The sequence below is a fragment of the Pelecanus crispus genome, chromosome 2, assembly GCF_030463565.1.
Source record: "Pelecanus crispus isolate bPelCri1 chromosome 2, bPelCri1.pri, whole genome shotgun sequence".
Classification (NCBI taxonomy): Eukaryota; Metazoa; Chordata; class Aves; order Pelecaniformes; family Pelecanidae; genus Pelecanus; species Pelecanus crispus.
The window spans coordinates 38,404,409-38,417,358 of NC_134644.1; the positions used below are offsets into that span (position 1 = coordinate 38,404,409).

The following is a 12,950-nucleotide window of genomic DNA, read 5'->3' on the forward strand; positions in this document are numbered from 1 at the left end:
AAGTTCTTAAGAGAAGTATGTGTAGAAGGCAGAGGACATCTTACTTTCAGCCCTGTCAGACAGGCACACTAGCTGGACACCTGCATGATGGGAACACAGCCACTACAGATGCTATGCATTCAGTGCTCCTGCCTACTGTGCCTGACCATGGTTTTAAGCAAGCCAGACTGTATCAAATAACTTAGTGCAAGTTTAGGAGACAAGAAAAGAGAAACCGTGGCAGTGATCAGCTCTGAAGCGTGTTTTCTGGCTAGCAGGCTTGGAAAACTCCAAAATCCCCACAGGCAGTTTCAAAAGATGTGCTCCATACTCCTTGTCCAGCACAGACAGGGAACTCTCTCATGCCCACAGCCTCACCTAAGTAAATCCACACTCCACTCAGGACAGGGCCATAAGAGTTGCTCCTCGTATTTCACAGTCAACAATTCTGTTGATGAGGCAAAAAAGGGAACATCCTATGAGGGGTTTTAGCTGTATTCTACTTCCTTATGAACCTAAAGAAACAGATTTACCTTGGCTTTTAGAGTATATCAAAACTGACAAAGCTGCTGTACTGAATGAGGAAATAGTCTATCAATAAACCCACTTCTCAAACAAGAATTGGACTTTTAATACATTTAAACTATTTGGCTTTGCTACTTATTGCATCTTATACATCTATTCGTGCTTTTTTTTAAGGCACACATTTCAGCAACTAATTTTTGATATTTTATTAATGACAGGCAACAGATACAGAACTCACAGCTTTTAAAATGTTCCTTATTGTGCAACTTTTATGTAATTGCCTATCTACTGTGACAGAGTGAATTTTATATCAACAGTTCAAAGGATTTTTAGCCTTGTAAAAATTTAATCTATCCACAAGACTGTTCCTGCAAACATTAAAGCAGATGTTTAAAGCGCAAGAGTAGACCTGTTGAAATGAATATGCATAATTGCTGCTAACCTATATACGCAGTCCTACAAATATTACAATTACATCATGAGATTCACTCTACAAAGAGCTTTGAACTTCTGCCCTACTAAACCAGCAAGAGTTTTTTTGCTGCCTGACTCTTGACTAGCTGAAAATCTGGTTGAGATGAATATGAACTATTATTTGAGCCAAGGAAAAAAACAATAGAACAGGGAAAATCTGAAGCTGCGGTACAACACAAAACACTCCAAACTGTTTACTGCATTCAAATGTATTCCCCCACTTGGCATAATACTCATTGCACATTTCCAAGTACACTCATTTGTTTATTTTAAGCACTCACAACTGGAACATAAATGGTAAAAATACATTCCTATATGCTGTCCAGAGCACTAGGAGGCACTGTCATTCTGTGGCTTCCCTACCACTACTACACCACTCACAGGTAGCGTTATCCCATTGTCAGTCACATTTTCTAGGATTGCTCCCTTTTCCCAGAACAACCCAGTTTCATCCAACACACAGAGTATTATACATTGATTAAATGAATGTTACGGAATGTTTGGACCTACATCAATAGATGCATTGAATGTACTGTGGATTTTAACTCTATTACCGTCATGGTCATCAGACTAGCTCAAACTGAGGACTGACTTTAGTAGAGGGTATTTCAACTGAAGTAAAATAGTAGAGGAGGTTTGAAGAGATTTTTTCACAGGGTACAGTTGAATACATGTAGATTGCATTGTGGTTTCATGGAAAAATTTAGAACATATGCATTCCCCTTCCTGAAAAACATATTTCCTAGAAACAAGAGTTCACCAGACCCATATCTGAAGATGAGAAAATGTCTGAACCAAGGCTCTTTGAATACTGAAAAGGTCCCAAATTCAAACAAAGGCTTTCCATATTAGCATACTGGTTTGGATCCCAACCATCTCTGCTTATCCCACTTTGCTTTACACTACAGAGTTGTCGCAGAGAGGACAAACTTTCAGGTGCAGTTGGACTGGAAGAGGCACTCCAGAAGCACACTGAGCATAGTCCAGCTGCTAGCAGTCATTCAGTCCATGGAACCAGACTAAAGTGACTCCATAGGAAACCTCTTCTGAAACATGCACAGCACGAACTTGAGGTCCTTGGCACAAACTTGTGCTTTATGAATCTGTTGCAAATGGTCCACATGACTTGCTAATGCAATCATGCTCACAGTGGAGCAGATGTAATAGGCTTGGCTTAGGGTGGTAAAAAAAGAACCTATGCTTCGTACTAGTGTTTTCTGGTATTATATCCTGAAGCAGTAACTATGTGCAGGAGATGTCCTTTAAACACAGCAACCTCAATTACCGCAGGAATTATGGCTGTAGTCAGATGTGACATACTAAAGTTTGTACTGCAACATGAAATAGAGTCAAAAGATGGAAAATTAAAATAAAAAATACAGTAGAAGTCCTTCTGTATTATTAAGATACTGTGTAAGAGGAGTCATGCAGACCTTTAAAATAATCAGGTACAATGTTTCCTCCGTATCTCTTCTTCACACCATCACTACCACTGCAGAGAGAAAATATTCTTCTCCACCTTCTCACTATGTCAAAATGAGTCTAATCAACACTAATCAAACCAGTGAACTCTTCCAGAGCTGTAGATCCAAAGAACCCTTGAGATACAGGTTATGTTCCGTACTCCGCTGGTACTCAGAGACTCTAACGGCAAACAACCTACAAAATTCTTGTGGTAACAATGCAACAAGGAACTAACCATATTTATTAAGGGTTTTTTTGGTTAGTCCATGAAAGCTGTTGAAAATAATTTACTTACTTAATTTGCAGTGTGAAGAAAAAACAGAATAATCACCCAATCATAGATTATTCTACCATCCGCTCAATTTTAAAAGTGAACAATGAACACTAGCTGAGTTTTTTTTACATGAATCCATTGATTTTTTTTCTTCCAATTTCTTTTTCTTAAAGGGGGAGGGGGAAAAAAAAATGTTAAAGACTACTTGAGTATAAAATGGATAAGTTTGGCTTGAAGAGTGCATTCCTTCAACGGAATGTGGTATCTCCATGATAAATATGCATAAACTTAGCAGTTTCCTCTACTAACACATTACTGAACCATCTTTTTACATTAGACTCTACTTTAATGCCATTATTAATTGGTATTCTACTGTCTTCTAGTCTCTTACACATTGTCATTGCACAATACTAGTTTATACCTTGGATAATCCCAATTTGTGGGATTAATATATTCTATTCAACACTTCAATAACAGTAAACAACAACAGCTCAGCTATGCAGCAAAATCTACCAAACCACACAGATGGTTATAAGGTTTTCATTGTGTGGTTTCCATAGCAATCATATTGCAAATCTGGAAGCTTCTTGCAAATAAGCAGCTTGTATTTACATGCCTCTCGGCTGCAGCATGGAACTCTACAACATGTGAAGTTGTTATTCCAATCACATATTGTTAAAAAAATTATTGGAAGATATTTTGATCAGTTCAGATAAAAACTACTGCAGTGAACTAATTTTTCATCAATTTCATAATGATACAAGCAATCTTGTAATGCACATTAATATATATTTGAAATCTCACTGTGGTGTCAGAAGGTTATAAGCATACAAATAGGTCTTCTAAGACAGACCCCCACAAAAATACTTGTATTATTAAATAATGAATTAAAAAAAAAAAATCACTGTCTTTACTATTGTGCTCAGCAGGGATGACAGGCACATGCAAACAAAAAGGTGTGTACATGAAGAACTCTGCTGACACTGAACATCATGGATCTATACTGCTTTGTGCAAGAAAAAGTAAAAGATACAACGGCATGGTTAACACCAAGAGTATTACTCCTCCACACTGCTTTTTTGCTACCAAATGACGACTCTGCACAAATGTAAACAAGAACTTTCAAACATGAATAAATGCTAACCGTGGGAAAGAGTCAAGACCTTTTCTCTCCCAGATTTATAATTTTATGAATTGACCTAACCCCATAACAGATGGGTTATTACTCTAATAAGGAACATAAATCAATCCAGCTATGTAATGTTTTCAAAAATTAGTGAGAACTGGCTTTTTTATAAACAAGATTATTTATTTAGAGAAACATTTAAGAATTCCAAAGAAGGAGCAATAAACACGCAAAATTTAAGAACAATCATTTTTATGATTTGGCCAAACTGACACCTTCTACTAGCGTTAGTAGTGAGGGCTAGAGAGCGTCTGGGGTCAAAGGAATAAGAATTAACACCCTGTTTTACTCAGAGGCAGCAAGCTGCCTTACCCGAGGACAGTGCTCCCCAGCCTTGGGGAAGCGGTTCTCTGCAGTATACTCACTATATACACACCTGTACATGCCTATACACTTCACCCAAACTCTTACAGGGTTTTAGCTTAAGCAGCTTGACATCCCAGAAATCCTCCATGTGTTGCTTGATCCTAGACTTATTTGCCTTGGTGTGTGTATTTATAATGGCAGGGATTTTCCTTTTTGGTGTCTTCTTTTAGACCCCAGATCCACCCATCCTGTAGGTAAAGGTCTCCGAATCCAAGCAGCAAAACTCTAGCTTTGATAATCCTCCAATATTCCCACAGAGCTGTCCCTTGCCCCCAGTTTCTCCTGGACATGACAGATTACTGGAAAATTTACATGCAGCTTCCCAACATTTCACCCTGCATTCCCAGTAGCACTCTGGTGCACTCTGTAAAAAAATGAAACAGCCTGGAAAAGGCTGCTGAAGGTGCTATTCTCTAGCCATGGTGTGAGATCTGTGGGGTTGCAGAGAGGAGGACACAAACTATGATTTTATTACAGCTCCATCTGACTGTACCAGGGTGCACAGTTTGGGGATGAAAATGCTTCCAGGACAGTGGCAGAAGTGGGAAACAAGCTGGTTGCTATTTAGAGAAGATATTACAAACGTAAGAATTTCTTACCAAGACACAAGAAAGGACAATTCTTATTGTATTCCTACTTCTGTGGGTCAGCTAGTTACCACCCAATGGCTCAAACAGCAAAGTTATATTCCTGTATGACAAGCTTAAATAAAAAAAACCGATTTCCACAACACAAGCAGAGGAGATGGAGGCAGAAACAGGTCACCCAGACACAGGCTAAACACTGGGATTGCAGATGAGTTGACATCAAAATATGAGCAGAAGCAGAAGTTGCATCTGAATAAATGGTCACCACTGTGCTCAGAAATATGATGGGAAACAGACAATACAATATTGTATTCCAACAGGATACAGAAAGAGATCTCCAGGTTATGAACAACATAAAAATACATTTTAATGAAAAATATTATGCACACTAAGATGCTTTAGTTTTAGTTGAGGCCCACCCATGCCAACTCCTAGCCCCAATTCCTTCCAACACATGTGATCCAAGTTTGATTCCAAGACGGAGGCAAAAGGTTTCATTCAAATATACTACCAGCTAAACTGGATGGGACCTCCAACTAGCACTTTTTGTGCAAGTTTTAATCAGCTCTTTGAAAACAACTATTATTTCAATTCTAGAGTAAGTAAGGTTGAGTACATGCACCATTCTGTCCGACCGGTGGACAGTAACAGAAGTCTGTTATTACTATTGACAACTGACCTCCCAATGGCCTCAGATAAATAGCATTGGCTGTATAAAGTGAAAAAGCTAGAATCATGAAATACTTTGGGATAGAAGGGACCAGTGGAAATTGCTTAGTCTAACACCCTGTTCTAACTCTGAAAGTTAGATCAAGTTTCTAGGAAACAGCATTTGGCTTCTTTTGGTACTCCATACTAAGCTATTCAGCAGCAGTTTATAAGGATCTGTGCATTTTAATAGTTCACGTATGAGACAGCTGAAGCTAATGACTTTATACAACAGGATTAGTTCAAGTGACTCAGTTTTGTCCAGATCTTGTCAAGTCTCCAGATGTGAGGTTTCCTGAATTCCTTGAGAAATCCTGCACTTTTTTTTCCCCTCAGTTGCAGTCCTCATATCTTGAAAAGGTGCTACTGTGCACCACCATTACTCCCAATCGTGTAAGCAGTCTGAATAACCAAACCAGTCATAGAATCATTTAGGTTGGAAAAGACCTTTAAGATCATCCAGTCCAACCATTAACCTACACTACCAAATCCACACTAAACCAATCAAGGGTAGACTAGACTAAACCATGTCCTGAAGTGCCACATCTACCTGTTTTTTGAACACTTCCAGGGATGGTGACTCCACCACCTCTCTGGGCAGCCTGTTCCAATGCTTGACTACCCTTTCCGTGAAGAAATTTCTCCTAATTTCCAGCCTAAACCTCCCCTGGCGCAGCTTGAGCCCATTTCCTCTCGTCCTATCGCTAACCACATGGGAGAAGAGACCAACACCCACCTCACTACAACCTCCTTTCAGGTAGTTGCAGGGAGCAATAAGGTCTCCCCTCAGCCTCCTCTTCTCCAGGCTAAACAACCCCAGTTCCCTCAGCCGCTCCTCATAAGACCTGTGCTCTAGACCCTTCACCAGCTTTATTGCCCTTCTCTGAACACGCTCCAGCACCTCAATGTCTTTCTTGTATTGAGGGGCCCAAAACTGGACACAGTATTCCAGGTGCGGCCTCACCAGTGCCGAGTACAGGGGAACAATCACCTCCCTGCTCCTGCTGGCCACACTATTCCTGATACAAGCCAGGATGCTGTTGGCCGCCTTGGCTGCCTGGGCACACTGCTGGCTCATGTTCAACCACCTGTCTACCAACACCCCCATGTCCTTTTCCGCCAGGCAACTTTCCATCCACTCTTCCCCAAGCCTGTAGCGTTGCATGGGGTTGCTGCGACCGAAGTGCAGGACCTGGCACTTCGCCTTGTTAAACCTCATACAGTTCGCCTCGGCCCATCGGTCCAGCCTGTCCAGGTCCCTCTGCAGGGCCATCCTACCCTCCAGCAGATCGACACTCCCGCCCAACTTGGTGTCATCTGCAAACTTACTGAGGGTGCACTCAATGCCCTCATCCAGATCATTGATAAAGATATTAAACAAGGCTGGCCCCAAAACAGAGCCCTGGGGAATACTGCTCGTGACCGGCCGCCAACTGGACTTAACTCCACTTACCACAACTCTCTGGGCTTGGCCACCCAACCAGTTTTTTACCCAGAGAAGACTACGCCCGTCCAAGCCATGAGCTGCCAGCTTCCCAAGGAGAATATTATGGGAGACGGTGTCAAAAGCTTTGCTAAAGTCCAGGTAAATTACATCCACAGCCTTTCCATCATCTACCAGGTAGGTCACCAGGTCATAAAAGGAGATCAGGTTGGTCAAGCAGGACCTGCCTTTCATAAACCTGTGCTGGGTTAAAAGCGAAGCACTGCCTCCTATTGAAGAGACCTTGGAGAAGTGACCTGATCATCCTCACAGAAAAGATTAGTAGATTTTGTTATAAATTAACTCAGGATCTTTGCTGCAGGAAAAGGAGGTGAGAAGGAGAGGAAGTGATATTGGAATCCTGGAATGTCACTTAGCCATTTTCTGGAGAAAAAAAAAACCAACCTTAAAACAACCTTCCTGTGACACCACCCAGTGAATCTAAGCACATGTTATGGTTTGGCTTAATCAAAACCAAAAATCAGATACAACATTCCCTTCCTAACAAAAGCATTTTGGAGTTACAGCATTTGCTAAACTAAAGACTGAAGTAAACCAAAAGAATCTCAATCCCACTAGGGACAAATACAAAACACACTTTAAGGCTGCAACTCTCTAGTCTTGTGCAGAAGAATGTTGTTTGGATCATGTAACTATTGCTATGAAGAATAATAACAGAGTGAAGTAGTAGAGAGAAATGAGTAAGTTTGGAGAACTGTTTGAGAAAAAAATCTCTTTCTAAATACATCTGTGAAAAAGACACTGCATTTCTCCTGTATTATTGCACACATACCCATCCACATGAACTGTACTAGGGCAATGGATTAAAAAAACATGTTTTTAAAAGCAGGAAGATACTATATGACTTCTCACTAGTTTACTGGAAAAAACAAGCAACAAAATATTTTTCTAGCGGAAAGTATTTTTTATAATGTTTTAGGGCAGCAAGTATGAAGACTAAGTGATTGAAGAATACATCTCTGTCTTTGGAGGAAAAACTGTTACTCTCACACACGACAGAAAATTGAGCATTGTTGGCAAGGTCGTCCACAGTTGTTGCAAAGCAGATCTTCTCACTCTACTGCGCATAATTTTACCAAGTTTCCAGGGAATGTAGGAGCATGCTTTCCTTACCCTCCCTACTTGTTGAGACCCGAATATATGTTAGCACCTTTCCTCTTTCTTTTTCTTTCCTTTCCTCAGTACCAAGTGTCCCAGTACCCTTGCTTCCCTGCCCTTGCCACATTCTGTAGTCACAACCAACTCGTATAAAGACTCTGTCCTCTTCAGACCTCACAGATTTTGTTCATTTACCAGACACAGAGGTTTTCAGTATGAAAGTTGCTGTTCCCAGGGCTTCACAAGGCCCTTCAGGCTTTAAGAGCAAAGTATCACAATGGGAGGAAAAACCTGCTCAGTCACCTGAATGACAGAACATAATATATTCATTAGGACAACTGAACAATCCACAGAGGTACAGGCAATTCCTGGTTTTAGTTATGAATACATTAAGATTTCATGAACTCAGCTTCCTGCTTGGAGTGCCTGCTTAGAGCTCTCCTTGCAAATAAGCAATCTTCAGTCATGTTTTGAGTGACAGCTGAATAAACTTAGTTGTACAGTTCCTAGCACTAGTCTTCCAAACAACAAATAATTTAAAATCTCCAATAAAAAAAAAGCAACAACCTTACATTCTCTTTTTTTGCTTAGACAAACATAGACGCAAAAGAATTAAGAGTTTGTCAATTTAGGGTTAAAGGAGGAAAAAAATTAGCTAGTCTGACATGATTAGGAGGAATAGAAGTATGTAAAATTTTAGTTACACCAATAGCAAGCCTGGGAGGAGAGCAGGTAGAAAAAGGCAGGAAAAGCAGGAGTACATACCAGGAAAGGCCATTTAGAATGTCTAATTTTGAAATACTAAAATTCCTTTGACAAAATGATCTAATTATTATTAATAAAATTCAATACAAATATGCCAAAGTGCAATGTGCACTGCATAGAAATAAGGGATGGATTTTGCACTGACCTTTTTATTTCCTCGTGAAGAAAGACCTGATAATAGTAATTCTTCTCAAGAGAAAAGATAAAGGTCATCACAAGCAAGTTCAATTGTGGATATGCACACGATAATTATAATGAAGAATAAAAGAAATTACAGAGAGATCCACTTCCAGAAATTCATTCATTCTTTTCCCGGTTTTATATTCACAGACACTTTGCATTTACAATTAAAGTCACTATTTCAGGTATTTGTTTTCAGAAATCAAGTGTCTTAGAATTGTCTAATCCTGTATGTTGGATGAATTGGTCAGAACATATTAAACTCAGAAAACAAAAAATTACTTGATGGGCCATCAAACAAGGTGAAAATTTCATAAGTGACTTCAGAATCCAGCTCCTTACAAATTCCTTAAATTTGATTAGGCACTTTTTTAAATATTACCTCTATTTTTTTGATCAAGAGATTAGATAACAGCTTCCACACCTGAACAGAAGCATCTCCGAAGGTAGTTTCATGTTAGCTTCCAACAAAAGCATAATTTTGGCTCCACTTCTAAAAATGTTCCTAAAGCCTCAAATTTGACACACATAATAGAGGCAATAGGCATCTTACCTAAATCCATACTTAAACATTTAAAGAAGGAATAAAATATTTTAAGATACTGCTCTTAACAGGCCTCAACAGTGTAAAGGAAAGCTTCTGGGGTTTAATGTTTCTACACGCTCGTCTAATTATTTAGCTGATGAACAAAAAATGCTCCCTCCTCTGTCCCCCCTCACCCTCCCAAAAAAGTAGTTGCAGTTATTGGACAGAATGCAAATTAGTAGCTCAAAGGGACAAAGTAAACAATTATTTTGAAGTTGATTCTGTGGTTGTGTTGTAGGTTCACAGGAATCTGCACTAGAGATTGCTTGCCTAAATACATGTGGCATGCATATAAGTACATTCTTATATATAAACATAATAAAGATTTATGTGAATTCACTGTAACTAAAATAAATTTGTTTGTTCTCTCAACCCGTAATAGCTCTTAGTTATGTAAATAGTTTAAGTGTTCAACATGACATTTTATAAACCTTATTATTAAAATGTTTTGCTAAAATAAATATGGTGGCTATTAAAATCTACATAGAAAATATAAATAGTTCTCTACGTAAATACATCTAGCAATCAAATATTCAATTAACTAATCTACACTGTATAACTGTACTACAGTGTTATTTGACAACCATGTACAGGGGTTATATTTCTCAGGCTTAAATTTATATGATACACAGGAAAGAAGTCTGTAAATGTCAAGTAAAGTTTCCCATACTCGTTGATCAGCAGCAAGATTTAAATTTAAAAGCCATTTCTGAAAACTACATATCCCTAATTGTGACAAATGTGACTTGACATAACATTTACGTACATAGAATTCATAAAGAAAGCACCTTGTTTAAGCCACACAATATCCTTTAATAATCTACAGGGTTAAAGTATTCAAATCTATAGTCCGATTCCAGAAATGAACTTACTCAAAAAAAGGGACAGAAGACAAGGCATTTCAGCATAGCTCACTTTAGTGAAAGGAAACACAATACAGTTGTTGGCATGTTTCCACAAGAAAAGTCTGGCTCCCAGATGCTTCTCTTATAACTCCTTTAAAAATGTTCTACCAAGACATTTTTGCATTCTCTGTGTTGATCATTAACCACACATTGACAAAAAAAAAAAAATTCAGCTGCTTTCACTCTTTGAGTATTTTCATGAACAGTAACAAACCCACACCACTGCCTCTTTTCACTGTTTATGGCCCATGCCATCAAATCAAATTATGTCAACTACGCTAAATCCTTTCTCCAGCTTAAATTGTGATATAAAGTAATTGTAAAAATATTCTTGTTATGATTCACTAGTAAACAAAAATCAGGTTAAATCAGAAATAAGCAGAAAGTTATAAATGCAACACAGACTGTTTACACATACCACATTTTGCGTAACATTTCCACGTTCATTTCTACAAATACTGTCCCATTCCCCCATTCTTATACATTAGGTCCAGAGTGGGACCAGCAACTCTGGATATCAGATCTTACTAGCCCTACACGCCACATACCACGACACACCTCGGAGAGATTAGGTAGCACAACAGGGATCTGGAAACAGTTCATAAGCAGGAGGTGACAACTGCCCCCCCAGGCAGCTCACCATGTTACAGTGGGATTGGCATGCAGAAAAACCAAGGGCCCCCAGAGTCTCAGATCACTTGAATTCCCTTGCAGCCGGTGCTTTGGATTATCCAGCTCTCATGACAGAAACACAAGACAGTCCCCGTTGCACTGCAAGAGCCACCATTTGTAGGCCTCAGCTAGGCAGTTTAACTGGAAATCGGGTCTTATGACCTGTATGGAAATTATGACAAAATCATATCCATGTTGAACTTTTGTTTATTGAATTATCTGAAACTACTGTTCAACATTTAGTAACGGAGATGCCCCACTTCTTAAGGAAATAAATGTGAGACAGGTATGGAAGCAAGTATAGATTCAGTTAGTATATTTTGGGACAATGGAAGGACAACCTTCATGCTAGGATCCACAAGTTTTTCTGTAGACAGTGCTTTGTTTTGAAAATGAGATTCCTTCCTTTAATTCACAGTTTTACTCACTGTTGCCTTCAAGATTCAAGGACAAAATAATTGTCACAGCCTGCTAAGACAAAACCCTTCCGCAAACCAAAGGTGGAAGTACTGGAACCTCTTCCTTAAGGATACTGAAAGTTCCCAAGATCATAAACTAGTTTTCATTAGAACACAAACTCAGAGTTTTTAGGTGGAGGAAATCAAGATCTGCTAGGAAAAAGTTGACTTCAAAAAAAGGACTGAAACAAAATATCCCCTGTGCCAACCATCCCCTTTCTGGATGAGAAAATTTTCCTTCTACCTTGCTGTCCAATCCAAATCTCACTGACTTGCCAAAAACTTTTCTCAGTCTCTTCTGGCTTCTTAAGAAAACATTCTTCCCTTCGCTGCTGACGCTTATCTGTGTACCTGCACCCTGCACCTCCCTGGAGTATCCCTCTCCCTACTCTAGGGCACAGCAGACTCCTGCATCCTGCCCTCTCTGCCTGGTCCACTGTGTGGTCTGGGAGCTGTACCCTGCTGACCATTTTCCTTTCCCGGGAGCAACCAACCTGCTTCTTTCAGAGACTCCTGCTGCCCAGGGAGCAGCAGCCAAGACAAGAAAACAGGCAGCCTTTTCCTGTGTTGCCTTCCTTGTGTATGTGTAAACTGAACGTGACATCCATTGCAAACAGTGCACTGTAACACACAAGCAAATCAGGTATACATGCATACAGCCAGCAAAATTCATGAAGCTCTGGTTAATTAGTAGTATTTTGTTTGGCTAATTTCTTCATTTTGAGAAGAGTGGGAAGGAAAGTGAGTAGTAGATAAAAAGCACACTGAGAGGAAAAGACATATACAGAAGGATTTATGCTGATGCCTTTCTTAAGGCTGAAAAATTCTAATAAGAGATTGGTATCTACAGTAACAGAATGATTAAGTCAGCCTTTAAAGCCCACCTTGCTGGATCTTATTTGAGAATCCAGTTGTATAAATTATGATTCTTTAATAGCTACCTCGTGGAAACCAGAAAAGTTGAGAAGCGATAGCCTGAGGCACCATATAACCTCTGGTTGCTCTTGTTTCTCAAAAAACTCTGCCTAATGGTTTTAATAGCCTGATATGCAGTCATTCGTCACAAATTCAAAAAGTAAAGGTTCCTTGATCTATCTATATAGTATTCATCACAGTTATACCCAAGCAGTAGAGCAAGCCCAACATTTCTGTTTTCATAAATATACGTAATACAATTGACATTTTGCTTTGAACTTGCTAAACTACAGCAATTCCTCAA

General features: G+C 39.3%; 1 protein-coding gene across 1 annotated transcript in view; it reads right to left on the minus strand.

Annotated features, from left to right (window-relative positions):
• SKAP2 (src kinase associated phosphoprotein 2) overlaps positions 1-12,950 on the minus strand; it is a 99,859-nt gene that overhangs the window by 17,307 nt on the left and 69,602 nt on the right. The window lies entirely within an intron of this gene.